Source organism: Prosopis cineraria, unplaced genomic scaffold (assembly GCF_029017545.1).
Source record: "Prosopis cineraria cultivar Desert tree isolate PC_DT_omini unplaced genomic scaffold, ASM2901754v1 PC9, whole genome shotgun sequence".
In the NCBI taxonomy this organism is placed as follows: domain Eukaryota; kingdom Viridiplantae; phylum Streptophyta; class Magnoliopsida; order Fabales; family Fabaceae; genus Prosopis; species Prosopis cineraria.
This window is the reverse complement of record NW_026555340.1, coordinates 10,224,786-10,232,356: the sequence shown is the minus strand read 5'-3', so window position 1 is coordinate 10,232,356 and position 7,571 is coordinate 10,224,786.

Below are 7,571 nucleotides of genomic sequence, written 5' to 3'. Positions count from 1 at the left end.
TCATCAATAATTAGTTTATGAATAGATTGTTATGATCAAATGAGGGAACAAGTAAGGTGTTCATAGTAAGGTAGCTAGGTTGGCCATTGCATTTTCCTTCACTTTTTTACTCGTCTTTTTTTTGGTCTGCTTCATTGACGAGGCGTTCAAAGTTGAATAAAAGTTTTATAAAGCCATTACTAATTATTACTTTCTTACATATCTTTTTTATTATTATTATTATTGTGCTTCATTGACTGGGCCATGGCCATCCAGCAACTCCATGAAAAGTAGTTTCTTCGATGAGGGACAGACATATAATTGCCATGTCAATTGCGAGATCGCATAATTCTTTATTATTATTATTATTATTTGTTGGCCAAAGCCTGATGACATAAATGTGTGCAAGTCTTATGTCTTGAAAAAAAAGTGCATAAAAATCACGTCAAGCCTTGAAAATTCCTTATTATCTCCAGTTCTTTCATGTAAGCGAAGCAGACAAATCTGTTTGTATTGAAAATTTAGATTTGAAGAACAAAAGTTAAAATTTGCTACCCTTTAATTTATTTTAAGCAATTCAAATTTTAATGTATTTCTGACAAAAATATTTTATATTTTTAAATATAATTATATAATGTTTAGTGTTATTTGATTAGATCGGAGCATTGTATAATTATATAATTATATTTAAAAATGAACAGTAATTTTTAAATATATGTGTTTAGTGTTATTTTATATTTTATATGATCTGATATGATAGATGAGATTTGGTGTTTTTTGCATATCATATGAGAAAAGCTCCAATAGTCGTTTGATTAAAATGAGGACTGCTATTGTGCCACATTAGACATTTATTGAGTTATTAATACATTTTTGCCACTTATTGGATCCGAATTCTATTATTTTCTAACTTACAATATAATATTGTACCAATCTGGATTTCATTCTTTTGGAGGGTAAATATCTATCGATGAATATATAAAAAGTAGGCTTCAGTTTGGAATAGTTGGCTTTCAGAAATCAAATATGGGTTCACCCAGGTTGGATTTATTATTTTATTATTTTTCCTTTTATTTTTCTTCCCTTTTTCTTTTGAATTGTAAACCTTAAATCTAATTTAAATCCCTTAATTAATATTTTTAACATTATTTTATTTTATTATTGTCATAAAATTATAATTAATATTTGTACAAGACATATGCATAAGATTTTATGGATGAATATTCCGTTTTAATGACTTTTTTATTTAAATATTATATATATATATATATATTTAAATATGAATATTTTTGAATATTTTAATTATATTATATTATTTCAATAATATTTCAATAATATTATATTATTTTGGCGCCAGTTTATCGACTCATTGCTAGATCAGGTCAACAAATTCAATCGTACATAGGAATATAAATGTAAATGAATTATTCTTAGCCCATGAGTCCAACACAAGGGCTAATGAAGTAGGTGATCAATTACCAACAAAGGTTGATCAAGTTGGTAAGAATTAGTCCATCATTTACAAAGTCATGAATCAAATCTCATTGCCAATGTTAGAACATTGCTAACAGACAATCTATAAGTATTCCTACATGCACTCATTGAATTTGAAAGCATACTTTGACGCTAGCAAGTTCTTAAGAGTTGGGACCCTATTCACCTAAAAAGAACTTTTGTTGGCAAAACAAAAAAAAAAATAAATGATTTTTTTTAATTCATGCATCAGTGCCATAATTTGAATTTCATACATGGTTTAACCTTTTTACTAAAACTACATGAAAGGCTCAGTTCAGTTGATTAAACTACCACAAGGACTTTCCTTGGGCCACATACATTCCTAAAGCTATCTTTTACAGAAGATTTCACATCCAACATAATGCAACTATCAATATTTTCCCTTTTCTTTTCTTTTTTTTTTTTTGCATAACAGCTACAGGGAGCTTAGATCTATGATTCCTTTTTTATCAACCACTAAATGTTCCAAAGAATAATTAAAGGGGTTGGATTTGGCAAAAGAACCTAGTCTCTCACAACCTAGTGAACTAATATTTTCATTTTTCCTAGAAAAAATGCTCACATTTAATGTCTGACCATTCTTCAAATAACATAACTTTCAATAAAAAAGATACTTTGTGCACAATTAGAAAAAAAGTTCCAAAGACTATGAAATGTTATGCTTAATGTTTTTTTTTTTGTTAAATGCAGTTCATTAATTTCGATTTAATTCTTGTGGAGAGCATTTTAATATTAAACTAAGAAGAAATTTAGTGTTATAAACCAAACTTGAGAACCAAATATATGTTGGTTCGTTTCTTGCTAGGATCAATATGTACTTCCATATTCATTAGAAAAATCATACACAATGATGTTAGACCTCAGAATGAATGATATGTATATTTGATAATTTCAAATATAAGAATCAATTTATAATAATTATAACTGAGAAATGAATATGTGCTTATATTAAAGATGTGGACTAGTGATTATTTTTCCAACTATGTATCACAGGAGATTATGAGCTTGAAAGAGATATTTGTAAATCTTATATCACCATTAAGCGTGAAAATAACGAGCTAAATTATTAAAGTGACACCTAAAACAGGGTAATAACATATAGCAATGATGAATAAAGTTCAAATTTGATAACTGAAACTTTAATAGTAACGTATCTGTTTTTTTTTTTTTTGGTTCCAGCTGCCAAATATTGCTTCTCATCACTTGTATCTTCATCTAGTACACTTCTATGAGAATGACATCACATAATAGATTATGAACTCGTAAGAGATTAACAGTCATTGTACATATCATTACGTCTTATTATCATTATCAAAAATGAAAATAAAATGCTAAATAAAACAAAATAACCAAGGCACTGACCAAGAATTGTTATCAAATGCAAATTGATAAGTTGGAGATATTACTAGTATCTTTGATCTCTATCATGATCACCAGAAAATCAAATCCAAGAATTGATAATATAGCACAGGTAATCTGATTGCTGCAGAAATTTATCCTAAAATACCGATAGAAGGTTCAAATATCAGATTACAAGCTTACCAACGTGAAAGAAATGCAGAAAGAGAAGGGAATAGAAATGTCACAGAGAGAGAGAAATTCCAAAAGGTAGGACCAGAGAGAAGCATCACAATATATTCCACACCCCTTTCCCACTTAGCCTCTGCTCATGATATAGTGTAACCACCTTGCTCCACTCACATTCCACCTGCCACACTACCTCTATAGCAACCTCACATTAAGCATGTATCATTCTCCATTCATTGACACGTGATCTTTATTGCATACCCATTCAGTTATTCCTTCATCATGTACCATGACAACCCCCTTTTTCAATTGCAAGCTATTATTAGTTCCCATCATTTGCACCCCCATTGGGACTACGTATGCTATGAGAATGTAAGAGAAAGTGGATGCTGTTTTGGCCAGAGTCAAAACCTTCATCCATAAAAAATGTTTCAGCTGGATATAGAGAAGGTCTTGGAGGCATTTCAAGACTTTTAACATCATCTGTTTCTAATATCTCTATTACTTTGTTATTGAAAGACGATTAAATGGGTTTTAGTTATATCCACATAGAGTGCTATTATGAACAGTCTCTTTGCCAAATCTTTTCCTCTTTTATTCCAAACAATCTCCATGTCCATATCTTTGTTCTTCATTCAAATTGGTCGTAAATCTATAAGAGAAAGTAAAGTTAGCTTGAATGTTCTGCATGTCAATTCAAGTTCTTCTTCGACCTATCATTTCCATTAAAAGCATCCAAATTAAAACTGCATACGTCACCTTATGAGACTCTCTGGTCATACAAAAAAATTCTACAAATTCTATATAAATAATGAAAGAATTTTATTAAACAAAAAAATTATTTAATACTCAAACTTTTGGTTACATTTGCTCTCATAATTTTTCTTAATTTTTTTTAAATTCTATGCCACATGTGCCTACCTTTTTTTATGTACATATAAAGATCAGTTTCCAAGACCATTGCTAAATGTTGCAGATTCTCGAGTTAATAATTATAATGCAAACAACACTGTAAATAACAAGTGCGCGCGTGCGCATATAAAATTAGAAATAAAACTGAACTCGAGAACAGCTAGCTATTGTTCCATTTTAAAAGTACAAGCTGGTCAGAGTCAGTAGCAGTGACAACAGTAACTATGTGTGGTATCATTTTGTCAAACCAGGCTTCCAAATGTCCTATAGTTAAGTTAATAGTTGAACAAAAACTTGAACATAAATGCTTGAAAATGATATCCTTTAATTAACTCTTTATGTTTTTCTCGACTACTAGGCCCCCAATTACATTACTTCAATCCTTTATATCCCCCTAAATCATCAATAACCTTATGCTTCAATTTTTACGCAATGAACAAACCAAAAAGAGCAGAGAGAGAGAGAGAGAGAGAGAGAGAGAGAGAGAAATGTACAACCAAAAGCCCACAAACATAAATGATAATAATTGATCATATAAGTAACCATGCCTCAAAAAATTTCAATCGATAATATTACCTCTGAACAATGCAAATAACTACCACCCTCATCTTCCCCTCCAATTCAACACTTATTTATTATTTAAATTTCACATCCGTTGACCTCGGGATCTGAGGTTCTTGTTGCCTTCTATATGTCTCAATCTAAGGCCCAAAAACTCAGTTCTTCATTTCAGTTGGTGGTCAAAAGCAATTAATATAATTCTCTATATGAACGGCTAAGATTTCTGGGCTCTTCTTTTGTTCTCATATTTTCACCTCACTTGTTAGTTTGGGTGTTAAAATATCAAAATGGGATTGCAAGAAAAAAATGAATTATCCAAAAGTAGTTGAGATAATAAAGTTCACCATATGGCAAAATTTTCAAATGACTTTAAACGAAAAATTGGCTTTACCAGGCAAGAAACGCTATGGCTAGTTTTGTAACCCATTTTCTTCAATATATTTGCAAATGAAAGAATCTAAGGAGGGAAACATACATTGAGTTGTTAATGCGCACGTATGTATGCGGGAACAAAGTTATACCAGTCGAACTTCGTTCGAATACACACAGCAAAATTACACTACATTAAGAGAAATGAGTCACAAGGAAATGAAAAACATTCAGTTCTTCCTTTCATGCAGAGAACTAAAAAACTGACTGAGAACTGCACCCATACCTTCTCTTATAGGACACGTGTGGCAGTTTCTACTCAACCGCTGTTGGAGAAATATTACATTTGGGCCCCTAATAATTGGACATTGAACCAAACATTTTTATAATTACGATAAGAGCCCCATTCCCCAATTTGGGCTTTTATATGGGCCTAATCTATCTAAGGATGGATACCCCAACAGTAAAGATCCAAAAAAAAAACTAATAAGAGAATATCGACACTGAGGCAAGGGGATGATCTCCATACATATGAAAACACGTTTTTGTTTCATCTGTACAACAGATAAAATCACCAAAATATATCAAAAGTGTTTTTTTTTTAAAAAAAATTGAGAACAAAATGATGTTTTTTCAACAATTTATGATTGTTCCTAATTTGCAATCTTATGAATTTTGGTTTGACTCTTTTAGACCTTTTATATCATAAAATTATTTAAATGTTGACAGCATTGCATACATTTCTTCTAATGCTATTTGAATAAGATATCCTATTTTTTGTTTGCCGAACATATTATCCTAGCCTATAAATAGAAAAAAAAAATATGCCCAACAACCGCTTTTATTGGACATGAATATATATTTATCAATTATCGAAAGATATAAAACATACATCAAACTTCTCTAGCCTTATATATATTAGAAAATATCTTGATTCATCAAATACTAGAGTGAAATGTCATTGAATAGAATAGTTAATCCAAGGTTGAAAAATGAGAGCTGTGAGTGACTTGCTTCATTGTTAGTCGAGATTTTTGGTGAGGGATGAGCATGCTAGTGCTATTGTGACACAAAGAATTTCATCTTGAGCATCTCTTTGTAATGGAAGTGAGAGACATGAGTCTGTGACATCTCTTTAAGAAAATGCTTTGATTAGAGATCTCTATCAAAGATAGTATTTGTCACGCCTCTCAAAACAGAGGGTAACCGGCACAGGATGTGAATGCATATCACACATCCCTCAAGCCTTAGATTGAGAAATCTTTTGATTTTAAAACATAATTGAATTGTACTGAAAAAACTAAACATACTTAAAAAAGTATTATAATAAAAGTTTCAATATTTTGTAGAAATTTCAACAGAACTTTTCTTATAAATAGGATCTCCCAAAAATTATACAACACAATATTTTACATAAAATATGGTATCATTCAGAAATATAGCTCCTTCCAGCCAGCAAAAAATTATATCAAAATGTAAACTAGCTATAAGCTACGTGGAGTACTGAACCTTACTTTTAAAATAAAATATGAATTCAAGTATTTACATAAATAAATAAATAAATAATAATGCTAAGCAAAATTCCACCTAGACCAGTTATATGCCCTTCAGAGGTCAGCAGTGGAATCAGCGTCAACTAATGAATCTGAGACCAAAATAAATTTTAATGAGGCATCCTAACAATAAATAATTAAATATGTATAAGACAAATTTAAAATAATCATGTGTGCTAGAGATGATAATTTTTGCAACAAATATTTTCAACAATTCAACCTACAAGGACCTATGTAACTTTAAATAAAATCATAATTCATTAAATTAAAGTCTTGTATCGAATGTCATTATTATTTAATTTCAATAAAGCAAATAACTGCATTAAATAAATAAATATGTCATTATCAAAACTATGAAAAATAGATCTATCAAATATAAAAACTCATAATTATAGGGATTTATAGAAAAGTAAAAATCGTGGACACACAGTCTACGAGGAATAAATAACAAACCTGGCTTATGCTACAAAAACAAACGTGGACACACAGTTTATGAGGATAAGTAACCAATGCAGCTTGAGCTATGAAACAAACGTGGACACATAGTCCACGAAGGGTAATGCTAACCAAACGTGGCTCGAAGCCACGAAAACAAACGTGAGTACAAGACCACGGATAACAAACATGAGAATAGAGCTCACAAAAATCAAACTAGTTAGTTATTTACCAAGACACACTAAGGACACACGGAACTGCCGTTAGCAATCAGTGTTCTGTTATAAATTCCCTTCAAATTCATTTCAAACATGCAAGAAATCATCATTTTCAAAATAAAATTTTCACTTTCAATGTAAAACTTGCATGAATCATTTTTCCATAACAATTCAATAATTTTCAGAATGAAATCCCACAATCAAAGTCCAAAGTTGTATTTATTGAATAACTAACATTTCAAAAGTGATAAAGGTAATTTCATAAAATAAAGAAGTTTAATCAACAAATATCCAATACTCACATTATTGTTATAAAATGATTTGCATATAAAATATAATATTTTAGTAAAGAAAATTTTATTAGAAAATCAGTTAGGCGCTATCTACTTACCTGAAATTTCAAAATTTAAGAATTCACCTTTTAATGTCAGCTAAATTCTCCTCCTCCAAATATCTTTGAATTAAATTAAAATTTTTAAATAAACTTTGCATAATCTCAATT